The 14,604-nt window shown below is 46.9% G+C and overlaps 1 protein-coding gene across 2 annotated transcripts in view; it reads right to left on the bottom strand.

The window, feature by feature from the left end:
• The window catches only part of BRF1 (BRF1 RNA polymerase III transcription initiation factor subunit), a 70,227-nt gene that overhangs the window by 44,235 nt on the left and 11,388 nt on the right, over nucleotides 1-14,604 (bottom strand). The window lies entirely within an intron of this gene.

Genomic DNA, 14,604 nt, shown 5'->3' with positions numbered 1-14,604 from the left:
AGCGGGTCATCGTGGGCCATCCCGCACGCGGCAGCGCGTTGCCCTTGTGAGCCGGAGCGCCCACAGCTTCCTACGTCTCTGCTCCAGGCCCAGCCCACACCCACCTCCGTGTGCTGTGTTGGTACAGCGAGCAGACAGGTCCCAGCACAGACTCCAGTTCCACCCAGTGTCCTCGGCACCCGAGACCCTCTCTCCTCTGGTGAAGGCCGCCCTACGCTGGGCCAGGGACCTCTGCTTCGCCCACAAAGAGCTAAGAGCCGATTCCGCTGTGCTCTCTGACGAGGACCATGGGCTCAGGGAAGCGAGGGCTGTGTGGTCTCCTCCTCCAGACTCGGCCGCTAACGGTATGGCCCGCACCCCCCACACACGCCAACACTGACCGCCGGCCAAAGATGGGCACCCAGGGAGCCAGCGCCCCGGGGAGCCGGCCACAGGCACGCAGGCTGGCAGCCCAGGGATGGGCCTGACGACCGTGGCATCAGGCAGTCAGCATGTCCCAGAAGCGTCCCTGCCCTTTGTGGCCCTGCTCCCTCGACCCCCAGCAAAGCTCGCCTGGAGCCCACACAGCTCTGAGGCCTCTGGTCAGCTTGCAGTGACAAGGGATCACGCTCGCCACGCCAGAGCCGAGTCTGGGGAACAGCTGACATACTGACCATCTGGACAGAAAGACAGGGAGGCTGGGCACTGGCTCCCCGTCAGCACTGCATGCTCTCACGCCAGACACACCAGACAGACAAACGCGGTCCACCCCGCAGCCCAGCCAGCTCGGAGGTAAACGGGGCGGCGGATGGGAGACCTGCTAATGCCGGGGGCTCGCTCCCAGCCAGCTCCTCAGTGCGCGTTTGGGAGCTCCTGCAACGGAAGGTGAGAGAGAGGTGCTCCCCAGAGGAGCTCACGGATGCCAGGACCCACCCCACCCCCCACACCATGGGCCAGGGGCCCCCCAGCAGCTTGGGGGGCTCGAAGTTATTGCAGTAAGTTGTAACATCTTTACTGCAGTGTAACTCATGCACTGGAACATGTGCCCGCTTGAAATGTTCATAGGTTGAGTGGTTTAGTGTGTTCACGGAGTTGTGCAACCCTCACCACACCTTGGTACATTTTCATCACCCAAAAGGAAACCCTGTGCCCACTGGCAGTTACTCCCCACCCCCCAAATGAGTTTTTAATTCACGCAAGTTCAGCAGCACGACTGGCAGACTGAACAAGTCATAGGACGCAGGCACGTGTGCGGCTTTTAAATGCACGAAGATGTTACTAACAAATGCAAACTCATGTAAAACAGACTCCTGATTAGCCAACCACAGCTTCCTCGCCTTGGAATAGTAAATGAATGCAAAAAGGCAACGCACGAGTACATAGGGTGTTCAAATTTTTGACATTTTGTAAAAATAAGGCCCGCTTCTCCCTTCGAGACGGTGGCCAAACAGCATCCTTCCAGGACGGTGGTGACGGCAGAGAGCACGAGAATGACCACAGAGCAGCATGCGGGCAGGCAAGTGCCCCGGGAACATGTGGAAGGAGGGTCTAACCTGGCCCAGCTCAGGAAGCTAAGCCACGACATCACAGGGCTTCCCCCCGAAGCCTCCCTCGGGCCGGAAGGACCTTCACAGCGCCAGCCAGGCCTGTGCAGCTGGCCTGACTCACGGTGCACTAGCATGCCACACCCGTCCCCACGCAGTGACACACTAGAAGCCACTCCCATGGTCACATCCAGGGGCACTCAGAAGCCAATGGGTGCCCCAGGTGGGCGACAGATGTAGAGTTCAATTTAAAACCCACATTCGTATAAACATGAACTAACAACTGAGAATCTGTAGAAAACGCCAACATGAAGAGGGAGAAACACCAAGCTCCACAAGCAGACTGCTAACAGAAGAGAGCTTGGCAAGCCCCATCATAACCTCAAAATATTAGAAAGATGCCAATTCATAGAAATGTATGAATAGGTTGTAATTAAAAAGACACAGTCCGGGGCTTCCTTGGTGGCACAGCAGTTAAGAATCCGCCTGCCAATGCAGGGGACACGGGTTCGAGCCCTGGTCCAGAAAGATCCCACATGCAGTGGAGCAACTAAGCCCATGTGCCACAACTACTGAGCCTGTGCACTAGGGCCCACAAGCCACAACTACTGAGCCCGTGCACCCCGACTACTGAAGCCCGTGCACCTAGAGCCCGTGCTCCGTAACAAGAGAAGCTACCGCAGTGAGAAGCCCACGCACCGCAACGAAGAATAGCCCCCGCTTGCCGCAAATGGAGAAAGTCCAAGTGCAGCAACGAAGACCCAATGCAGCCAAAAATAAGTAAATAAAATAAATTTATAAATAAATAAATAAAAATAAAAAGAGAGCTAGGAGTTGGAGGAAGGGACCCTCCCAGAATGCAGCCCCAAAGGAGAAGGGCAGCTGCCAGGTGACAAACCACAGAGGGAGGCTCACAGCTGATATGGGCAGGCCTCTCCCTCCAGACAGGGAGCAGACTTTTAGGCAAGAAGGATTATTAGAAATAAAGAGGGCATGTGATAAGAACATATGAACACCACAGGAAGAAATAACAATCCTACAGTGTGGAAATTAATAAGGGCAACCTCGCTTAAAACGGAGGCAGGAAGCCCTGAAGGGGGCGCTCCCACACCAGGCCCTCCTTCCCAGCTTGCTTTGCGCTTCTGGGCAGGAAGAAGCTGGTGCGCTGCCCCGGGAAGAGGAAGGAAGATTTTCTCCCGGCCCAGCAACAGCCCAGCCAATGAGAAACCGCCACCACCCTCAACTCTCACTTTCCTCCAATGGAGACTGGAAAACCTTCAAAGCAGTCCCGCCCAACTTCCTCCTTCCCCCGCCCGCCCCCTACCCATAAAATAAGGCTCCTCTCCATTGTTGCAGGATTCCTGTGGTTTGCCATAGCTTGCGGGTGCCGAACTGCAATTCCCCTGCCTCTCCCGAGTAAACTCATGTTGCTGGTAACATAACTGGCTGTTGTATCTGAAGGTGGGCAACAGTATGTACTTAATAGCTTACTTTCAAAACATACAAAGTAAAACTTGACAGAACTAACAGGAAAGGGACAATGCTACCTGACAGAATTCCGAAGACTAAAATGGTGCGGGGATGAGGGCCTTAGCACAAAAGGCGCTGCTGCAGGAAAGATCTGCTGAGGGCCACTGGGAGCAGCAGGCATGGCTTCAGGGAGAGGCAGGTTATTGCACAGCCACTAAGCTCCTCCCTGCAATCTTCCAGTAACATGTGCACGTTAACATCCCCCCTCCCCGGGGAGGCGGACTCAGTTTCCCTCCCGTTTCTGAGTGCGGCTGGACTCAGTGAGTTGCTTCTAAGGGACAGAGGATGGAAAAGAAACACGTGAGACATTTTGTGGAGGAGTCTGGCAGTGTTCTAGGCCAACATCACCAGTGCCAAGTCACATGACCTGAGGTAGCCCTGCTATGGGGCAAAGAGAAAGGCGCCATGTCTCTGTGGGATCTCCCCCCAGAATCCACAGCAAACTCAAACTGAGGAACCTTCTATAAAACACCCACCCAGGACTCTTCCCGTGTGTCCAGGTTGGGAGAAACTGTCACAGATGGGAGGAGACTATGGAAGGTGAGGCTACATGCAGCCCGGGGGCCCTGACTGGACCCTGAAGCAGAGAGGGCATGAGTGGGCAGACCGGGACAGGGAGCCAGATGTGCAGCGTCGTCAGCAGCCCTGTGCCACGTGCCACACCTTCTCAGCATGGATCACTGTGCCAAGGTTATGGACCATGTGTGGGTTACCGGGAAAGCTGGGGACCGGAATGCTCAGGGTGCTATATCTGCAACTCTGCTGTAAGTCTGCAGGTCTGACACTATTTTAAATAAAAACTTTTTAAAAACCCACAGAACTAAAAGGAGAAATAGCTATCTGTAACACAACATGGTAAATCAACTATACTTCGACAACGACAACAACAACAACAAAAAACAAACAAAAAAAGAAATAGCTATCTCAAAACTTGGAGGTTACAGCTAGACCAAAGCTTAGAGAAATGTACAGCTTAAATACAAATATTAGAAAAAGAAAGCCTGAAAAACTGATGAAGTTTCCAACTTAAGAAGCCAAAAAAGAATAATGAACTACACAGAAGATGTGGAAGAAAGAGAATAATAAAGAACAGAACCCAATCAAATAGCAAACAGACAGCAGAAGATCAACAAAGCCAAATTCACTCTTTGAAAAGATTAACACAATTGCTAAACTGACCAATTCCTAGCAAGATCAATGAAGAGAAAAAGGGATAAAGCGTAAATCACTAATGTCAGGAATAAAAGGAGAGCATCACTAAAAATCTAGGAAACGCAGTAAAAGCATAAGAGGATATCACGAAAGACCATGACAACAAATCTGAATTTGAATTACTGAAACAGATATTAAATTGAAAAGCACATCTTACCAAAACTGACAAGAAGAAATAGAAAACCTAAGTGGTCCCAGTAAAATCCTATTTAAAATTGTCCTGTTAAAGAAATGTATCTGTAATTAAAATCTCCTTACAAGGAAAACTCAAAGCCCAGATGGCTTCGCTAGTAAATTCTTCCACACATTTAAAGAAGAAACAGGCAAATCACACATAGCTCTTACAGAGAACAAAAAAAAGAACAATGCATCGAGACCCAATGAGATTTATTCCAGAAATGTGGGGTGAGCTTCACATTCACAAAATCAATCAGTGTAATTAATTACAATAACAAAATTAACAGAAAATATATATAATCATTTCAATAATACAAAGAAGCATGTGACAAAATGCTAACATCATTCTCAATAACAGAGAAATACTGACCACTTCCCATCACTGTCAGGAATCAGACAAGAACACCCAACCCCACCATTCTATTCAGCACCTCCCTGGAGAGTGTAGCAACACACAGCAATAAAAATGTAACAAAGCCCTGAAAATAAATGATGACCATAAAGACGGGAAAGGAAGAAGCAATAATGTCTAGTCCTAGACCACATGAGTGTTAATGAAGGAGAGAATTTATAAACTATTAGATTTCATAAGTAAGCGAAACAAATTGATCTATAGATTCAATGCAAATCCCAATCAAAAAACTGGCAGGTTTCCCTGTGGAAACCAACAAGCTGATTCTAACATTTATTTTGAAACGCAAAGGAGCTAGAATAGCCAAGACAATCTCGAAGAACAACAACAAAGCTGGAGAACTCACACCACCACGTTACCACTGGAATGCCCAGTGATCAGGACAATGTAGCACTAGCTCAGGACAGACAGACCAACCGACAGCAGTTACAGAGTGTGTCTGTGGTGTCTTACCAGAGTCTGGAATTGACTCCTCCGTCTACGGTCACTTTATTTATGGCAAATGGACCAATGCAATTGACTAGGAAAGAATGGTCTCTTTGACAAATGGTGTTGTAACTGGATGTCCACAGTGAAAAATGCAAACCTCGAGAGAGCGGATCAAGATGGTGGAGAAGTAGGATGCGGAGCTCACCTCCCACAGATACATCAAAAATACATCTACAGGGGCTTCCCTGGCGGTCCAGTGGTTAAGACTCTGCGCTTCCACGGCAGGGGGCGCGGGTTCGATCCCTGGTCGGGGAACTGAGATCCCACATGCTGCGAGGTGCGGCAAAAAATTTTTAAAAATAAAAAATACAATCTACCTGTGGAACTCTCACAGAACATCTACTGAATGCTAGCAAAAGACCTCAGACCTCCAAAAGGGCAAGAAAATCTCCACGTAACTGGGTAGGACAAAAAAAAAGGGAAAAAAGAGAGAAGGGAATCAGGACAGGACCTCTGCCCTGGGAGGGAGCTGTGAAAGAGGAAAGCTTTCCACACACGGGAAGTCCCCTCACTGGTGCGGACATCTGTCAGGACAGAGGGGAGCGCAGAGCAGAGAGAGACCTGCACAGAGGATCGGTGCCGACAGGCTCTCCACAGTCTGAGACGCCCGTCCACTGGGACCGGTGGGGTCTGGGTGCTGAGGCTTGGGCTTTGGAGGTCAGACCCTGGGGAGAGGACCGGGCTTGGCTGCACGAAGACAGCCTGAGGGGCTGGGGTGTGGTGAGCCACAAATGAGGGAGTCCAGGAAGAAGACTGGGCCTGCCAGAGAGGCAGGGCATCACTGTTGGGGGGCACACAAGGAGAGGAACGGGCCCACCACAGGAGCTTCTTTCTCCGTGCTCTCACGCGGCAGGGCACCGCCTGCAAGAGCTCTAGGGGCGGGCGCTAGTCACTGCTGCCATCTCAGACTTCAGAGGCAGTGCGGGCCAGCGCTGCCAAGGGTCCTGTGAGCGGGTGCAGGTCACTGCCCCCACCTTCCCGGAGCATAGGCAGCCCACCACTGCCAAGGGTCCCTCGAGCCGGCGCCAACCACTGCCCTGTCTCCCGAGTACGTGCAGCCAGCTGCCTCCACCAGGGACCCATGACCAGAAGCCAACCGCTGCCCTGCGCCCCCGGGAGCATGCGCGTGGGCCATGCACCTGCACGCCCCTCTCAAGGGGATAAATGCCGGCACATGCTGAAGAAGGAGACAGCAAGCGTCCAAAGCAAGAACAGCCCTCACGCCAAAAACATATGAAACCCACACAAGCTACACAGAGACGCGCCGGCATATACACAGCCCTCCGGGACGACAGTAGAGATTTGTTTCTCCTGAACTCACAGAGTAAGAGAAACATAAACAGGGCTTCCCTGGTGGCGCAGTGGTTGAGAGTCCGCCTGCTGATGCAGGGGACACGGGTTCGTGCCCCGGTCCAGGAAGATCCCACATGCCGCGGAGCGGCTGGGCCCGTGGGCCATGGCCGCTGAGCCTGCGCATCTCTGCAACGGGAGAGGCCACAACAGTGAGAGGCCCGCGTACCACAGAAAAAAAAAAGAGAAACATAAACAAAATGAAGAGGCAGAGGAAGCACTCTCACTTAAAAGACCAAGAGAACTCCCCTGAAAGGGCAGTGAAACCTCTTCAGTCTAACAGACACCAGGTTCAAAAAGTCAGTAATGAAAATACTGAAAGAATTAAGAAAGGCTATTGACAGAAATGCAGATTACTGTAAAAAGGAACTAGAACTATAAAGAGGAGCAAAGAAAAATTAGAAAATTCATTTGCTGAGACAAAAGCTGAGCTAAAGGCAGAGAACCAGAATGAATAATGCAGAACAAAGAATAAGTGACCTGGAGGACAGAATAGTGGAAATTGCCCAATCAAATCAGCAGACAGAAAGCCAAATGAAAAGAATGAAAGCAATATAAGAGACATATGGGATAATATAAAGCAAGCCAATGTACACATAATAGGGATTCCAGAAGGAGAAGAAAGAGAAAAGGGGACCGAGAATGTGTTTGAAGAAATTGTGGCTGAGAAATTCCCAAACCTAAAGCAGGAAACAGACATCCAGATACTGGAAGTATAGAGGGTCCCAAACAAGATGAACCCAGACAGACATACACCAAGAAATACTATAATGAAAATGACAAATGTAGAGATAAAGAGAAGATTCTAAAGGCAGCAAGAGAAAAACAGAGTTAATTACAAGGGAACTCCCGTAAGGCTATCAGCTGATTTCTCTGCAGAAACACTGCAGGCCAGAAGGGAGTGGTAAAATACACTCAAAGTCTTGAAAGAAAAAACTCTGCAACCTACTGTAGAATACTCTACCCAGCAAGATTATCATTTAGAATAGGAAAAATAAAGAATTTCTCAGACAAGCAAAAACGAAAAGAATACAGCAATTACTAAACCTATCCTGAAAGAAATATTGAAAGGTCATCTCTAAATAGAAAAGAAGCAAGAAGATATAGGAAGGAAGAAATCACAATTGGACAGTAAATCACTTAAATTATCCAGTTAACAGATCAAAAAGAAAAAACACCTATTTGTGAAAGCAATGATAAACACAAGGAACAACAAAAGGATAAACATGAAGATGTAAAAAGGGACAACAAAGTCATAAAATGTGGGGAAGGACAGTAAGAAAATGCAGATTCTTTTTCTTTTTTTTTGGAATGTGTTTAAGCCTATATGACTATCAGTCTAAAGCAAGCAGATATAAGGAGGCGTTGACACACTTGAGAAACAGGGCAACCGCAAATCAAAAATATACAACAGATTCACCAAAACCGAAAAGAACACAAGCATGAAAGGAAATCATCAAACCACAAAAAGAAAAACAAAAAGAAAGGAACAAAGAAGAAACAAAGAATCAGCTGCAAAACAAGGTCTGAAATGGCAATAAATATATATGTACCTTAAATGTCAATAGACTGAATGCTCCAATCAAAAGACACAGAGTGGCAGACTGGAGTTTAAAAAAACAAGAGCCAGGCTTCCCTGGTGGTAGATCAGTGGTTAGGAATCCGCCTGCCAATGCAGGGGACATGGGTTCGAGACCTGGTCCAGGAAGATCGCACATGCCGCGGAGCAACTAAGCCCGTGAGCCACAACTACTGAGCCCATGTGCCACAACTACTGAAGCCCACGCGCCTAGAGCCTGTGCTCCACAGCAAGAGAAGCCACCGAAATGAGGAACTCACACACCGCAACAAAGAGTAGCCCCCGCTCACCACAACTAGAGAAAGCCCACGTGCAGCAACAAAGACCCAACACAGCCAAAAATAAATAAATAATTTTTTTTTTTACAAAAAAGAGCCTATAACACGCTGCCTACAAGAGACCCACTTTAGGGCAAAGGACACACACAAATTGAAAGTGAGGGAATGGAAAAAGACATTTCGTGCAAACTGAAATGACAAAAAAGTGGGAGTCACACTATTCGTATCAGACAAAATAGACTTTAAAACAAAGGCCATGAGGAAAGATAAAGGATCAATAAAAGAAAAGGATTTTACACTCATCAACATATATGCACCTAATATAGGAGCACCAAATACATAAAACAAATACTAACAGAGATAAAGGCAGACAAGGATAGGAATACAATAATAGTAGAAGACTTTAACATCCTACTCATTCAATGGACAGATCTTCCAGACAGAGAATCAATAAGGCAACAGAGGTCCTAAATAATACAACAGTTAGACTTAATTGATACTTTCAGGACATTACATCCAATAAAAAACCACCAGAATACACATTCTTTTCAAACGTACATGGAACACTCTCTAGGACTGACCACATACTAGGGCACAAAACTAACCTCAACAAATTTAAAACTACAGGAATTATTTCAAGCATCTTCTCTGACCAAAATGCCAATGAAACTAGACATCAACCCCAGGAAAGAAATGAGAAAAAAAAAAAAAAGACTACATGAAGACTAAATAACATGCTACAAATACCTTAAGACAGACAACAATGAAAGCACAACCGTACACAATCTATGGGATACAGCATGAGCAGTTCTTAGAGGGAAGTTCATAGCAATACAGGTCTTCATCAAAAAACAAGAAAAATCTCAAGTAAACAACCTAACCTACCACCTAAAAGAATCAGAAAAAGAAGAACAAACAAAACCTGAAGTCAGCAGAAGGAAGGAAATAATAAAGATCATGGAGGAAATAAATGAGATAGAGATTTTTAAAAATAGGGGAAAAAATCAGGAAAACCAAGAGCTGGTTCTTTGAAAGGGTAAACACAATTGGCAAACCTCTGGCCAGGCTCACCAAGAAGAAATGAGAACCCAGATAAACATAATAAGAAATGAAAAAGGAGAAATCTCACCTGACACCGCAGAAATACAAAACAAAAAATAAGAGAATACTATGAACAACTATACAGCAACAAATCTGACAACCGAGAAGAAATGAACAACTTTCTAGAAACATACTGCCCATCAAAACTGAATCAAGAAGAAATAGATGATTTGAACAGACCAATCACTAGAAGTGAAATAGAATCTGTTAACAACACAAAACAAAACAAAACAAAAACCTCCCTACAAACAAGTCCAGGACCAGATGGCATCACAAGCGAATTCTACCAAACATACAAAGATGAATTTAGACCAGTCCTTCTCAAACTCTTCCAAAAGAATAAAGAGGAGGGAACACTCCCAAAGACATTCTATGAAGCCACCATCACCTTGATACCAAAACCAGACAAAGACACCACCAAAAAAGAAAATGACAGGCCAATATCTCTGATGAACACATATGCAAAAATTCTCAACAAAATATTAGCAAACCGAATCCAATAACACATAAAAAAGATTATACAGGGCGCAGTGATTGAGAGTCCGCCTGCCGATGCAGGGGACACGGGTTCATGCCCCGGTCCGGGAAGATACCACATGCCGCGGAGGAGCTGGGCCCATGAGCCATGGCCGCTGAGCCTGCGCTCCGCAACGGGAGAGGCCACAACAGTGAGAGGCCCGCGTACCACAAAAAAAAATAAAAATAAAAAAGATCATACACCACGACCAAGTGGGATTTATCCCAAGTTCACAAGGATGGTTCAACATTCGCAAGCCAATCAATGTAATACACCACATTAACAAAAGAAAAGTCCAAAACCACATGGTCACCTCAAATGATGCAGAAAAAGCATTTGACATGATTCAACATCCATTCATGATCAAAACTCTTACCCAAGTGGGAATAGAGGGAACATATCTCAACATAATAAAAGCCATTTATGACAAACCCACAGCCAATATAATACTCAACAGTGAAAAGCTAAAAGCCCTCCTGCTAAAATCTCAAACAAGTCAAGGATGCCCACTCTCAGCACTTCTATTCAACATAGTATTGGAAGTCCTAGCCACAGCAATCAGACAAGAAAAAGAAATAAAACGTATCCAAATTGGAAGGGAAGAAGTAAAATTGTCACTACATGCAGATGACAGGATACTATATATAGAAAACCCTAAGGACTCCACACAAAAACTACTAGACCTAATAAATGAATTCAGCAAAGTAGCACAATACAAGACCAACAATCAAAAATTGGCTGCATTTCTTTACACCAACAGTGAAATATCAGAAAGGGAATGTAAAAAAAACAATACCTTTTAAAATAACACCAAAAAAATATATATATATACACACCTAGGAATAAACCTGATCAAGGAGGTAAAAGACTTATATGCTGAGAACTATAAAGCATTAATAAAGGAAATTAAAGAGGATTCAAAGAAATGGAAAGATATCCCATGCTGTTGGATTGGAAGACTTAATATTGTTAAAATGGCAATACTATCCAAAGCAATCTACAGATTTAATGTGATCCCTATCAAAATACCCATGACATTTTTCACAGAACAGGAACAGATAACCCAAAAATTTATATGGAACCATAAAAGACCCAGAATTGCCAAAGCAATCCTGAGGAAAAAAAACACAGCAGGAGGCATAACTCTCCCAGACTTCAGACAATACTGCAAAGCTACAGTAATCAAAATGGTGTGGTATTGGTACAAAAACAGACTTACAGATCAACGGAACACAATAGAGAGCCCAGAAATAAACCCATACACCTACAGTCAATTAATCTTCGACAAAGGAGGCAAGAATATAAAATGGGAAAAAGACAGTCTCTTCAGCAAGTGGTGCTGGGAAAAGTTGGACAGATGCATGTAAATCAATGAAGTTAGAAAACACACTCACACCATACACAAAAATAAACTCAAAATGGCTTAAAGACTTAAACATAAGACATGACACCATAGGGACTTCCCTGGTGGCACAGTGGATAAGACTCCATGCTCCCAATGCAGGGGGCCTGGGTTTGATTCCTAGTCAGGGAACTAGATGCCACATGCATGCCACAACTAAGAGTTCGCATGCCACAGCTAAGGAGCCTGCATGCTGCAACCAAGGAGCTGGTGAGCCGCAACTAAGGAGCCGAAGAGCTGCAACTAAGGAGCCCGCCTGCCACAACTAAGACCCGGCACAACCAAATAAATAAATAAATAAAGGACATGACACCATAAAACTCCTAGAAGAGATCATAGTCAAAACATTCTCTGACATAAATTGTACCACTGTTTTCTTAGGTCAGTCTCCCAAGGCAACAGAAATAAAAACAAAAATAAACAAATGGGACCTAATCAAACTTACAAGCTTTTGCACAGCAAAGGAAACCAGTGATAAAGAATCTGCCTTCCAATGCAGGGGACTCGGGTAGATCCCTGGTCAGAGAATTAACATCCCACGTGCTGCTGGGCAACTAAGCCCTCACGCCACAACTACTGAACTCGTGTACCTCAACGAGAGAGCCCATGTGCCGCAAACTACAGAGCCCATGTGCCGCAAACTACAGAGCCCACGCGCCGCAACTAGAGAGAAGTCCAGCGCCGCAACAAAGAGCCCAAGCGCCACAAAGAAAGATCCTGCACACCTCAACAAAGATCCTGTGTGCCACAACTAAGACCCAATGCAGCCAAAAAAATAAAATGCTAAGAATAAAGAATGTAAAAACGTATTAAAAAAAAAAAAAAGAACACACACGGCAGCCAAAATTGGAGATGCCAAACGTCCATGGATAGGAAAAGCAGATAAATAAGTTGTGGTATATTCACAAATGAAATTCTACGTGGCAATAAACAAACTGCTGATATACACACACCAGAAGGACATTCTCTGTGATTCTAATTATCTGAAGCAGAAAACCAAGTAAAACTAATCGACAGTGGGGAGCTTCCTGGGGTACAAGAAACATGCTCAACCATGATCTGAGCCCAGGCCTTAAGTCATACACATTAATCAAGCAGTTCACTTAAGGCTGGTATATTTTATGCACTTTACTATACATACGTTATATCAAGAAAAACAGACAAAAAGAATAGAATAAGAAGTTTCCCTGAAAAATGCCTCTCATATGAAAGGGTTCATCAAGTCAGTGACCAATGCTCCAGCCTAGAGGCATTTCAGAACTTCAAAGATAGAGAGAAAACCCCAAAAGGTCCAAATTAAGAAAGAAAAGGAGAGTGAGACGGAAACTCCGATTGGACCAAATCCCCTTGCTGGTGCCCAGGATGCCCTTTCCACACTAGGTGGGGCGCCCGCTCCAGCCCCTCCCAGGCGCCCGGAGGGAGGAGTCCAGGGCTTCTCTCTCGCTGAGTTGCACCTCACTTGGGACCTGAGCACGTTCCCAATAAACCAGAGACGGCGCAAGAGAGGGACCTGTGCGGGCACACGCCTCCAGGGAGGGAGGGGGCCAGGAGGCGCAGACCCCCGCGTGAACGGAATCACAATCCAAGCCGTCTGTTCCTCTCCCAACTCTCGTTTTCTAAGAAAGGCACCCAAAACCTAACGCAAAGAGTAACAGTTGAAGTAAAATCCATAGATTTCAACCCAACCCAGCAGACTGGGGGCAGGTGGTGGGAAGTGAAAAGACAGGAGTCTTCCCCGGGGGAGGACAACAGGTCAGCTCCGGTCCGGCCCGGAGAAAAGAGGCGCCTCGTGGAGAGACGGCACCCCTCGGTCCCTGCAGCCCCCACGCAGACAGAGATAGGACGATAACACCGGGGGAGGCAGCCGAAGACAGGAGGGTACACCTGCCACGGTGGGCAGAGGGAGGGCCAGCCCCTCCTCAGGGGCCAGGCCGCTGGCCGCTGGCCCCAGGCAGGAGCCCCGGGAAAGGTGTGAGGAGGACGACAGAGTAGGCTGCCCCCCAGGCTCTGAGCTTCCCCGAACAGCTGAGTGGGCTCCACCTCGGCCTCAGACCTCACCGAGCCCGTTCCGAGGAGTCCGCGAGTTCTGCTTTGATTTTGTACTTAAACCAAGGGCTATTTGAAGTTTTTTTTTAAATTAGGTGGGTTATTTCTCTTTCTTTATTGCTAGTTTCCAGTTTTACTTCCGTGAATATGTCTGCATGATTGCTGCTCTTTACAACTACAACTGATTTGAGTCTGATGTACCACCTATTCTTGGTTTTTGGAAATATATACGTTCTTTTTTTTTTTTCCTTATAAATTTATTTATTTCTGGCTGTGTTGGGTCTTCGTTGCTGCGTGCAGGCTTTCTCTAGTTGCGGCGAGCGGGGGCTGCTCTTCGTTGTGGTGCGCAGGCTTCTCATTGCGGTGGCATCTCTTGTTGCCGAGCACAGGCTCTAGGCGCGTGGGTTTCAGTAGTTGTGGCACATGGGCTCAGCAGTTGTGGCTCGCAGGCTCTAGAGCTCAGGCTCAGCAGCTGTGGTGCATGGGCTTAGCTGCTCCGCAGCATGTGGGATATTCCCAGACCAGGGCTCGAACCCGTGTCCCCTGAATTGGCAGGTGGATTCTTTTTTTTTTTTTTTTTTTGCTGTACGCGGGCCTCTCACTGTTGTGGCCTCTCCCGTTGCGGAGCACAGGCTCCGGACGCGCAGGCTCAGCGGCCACGGCTCACGGGCCCAGCCACTCCGCAGCATGTGGGATCTTCCCGGATCGGCGCACGAACCCGTGTCCCCTGCATTGGCAGGTGGACTCTCAACCACTGCGCCACCAGGGAAGCCCAGCAGGCAGATTCTTAACCACTGTGCCACCAGGGAAGTCCGGAAATAGATACATTCTCTATAGGGGATAAACTTCTTCATGTGCAGAAGATCTTAAAGTCAGCCACAGAGAAAAAGAAACATTATGTGATAGCACCAGCTAGAAGAAAGCAGGTGGAACTAGGCCAGTACAAGTGGGATTGAAGGCCAGAGCACTACTTTAGCAACGGAGACTC

The sequence above is a fragment of the Phocoena phocoena genome, chromosome 2 (genome assembly GCF_963924675.1).
Source record: "Phocoena phocoena chromosome 2, mPhoPho1.1, whole genome shotgun sequence".
NCBI lineage: Eukaryota > Metazoa > Chordata > Mammalia > Artiodactyla > Phocoenidae > Phocoena > Phocoena phocoena.
The sequence above is the reverse complement of the archived record's forward strand: the minus strand, read 5'-3'. Positions and strand labels throughout refer to the sequence as shown.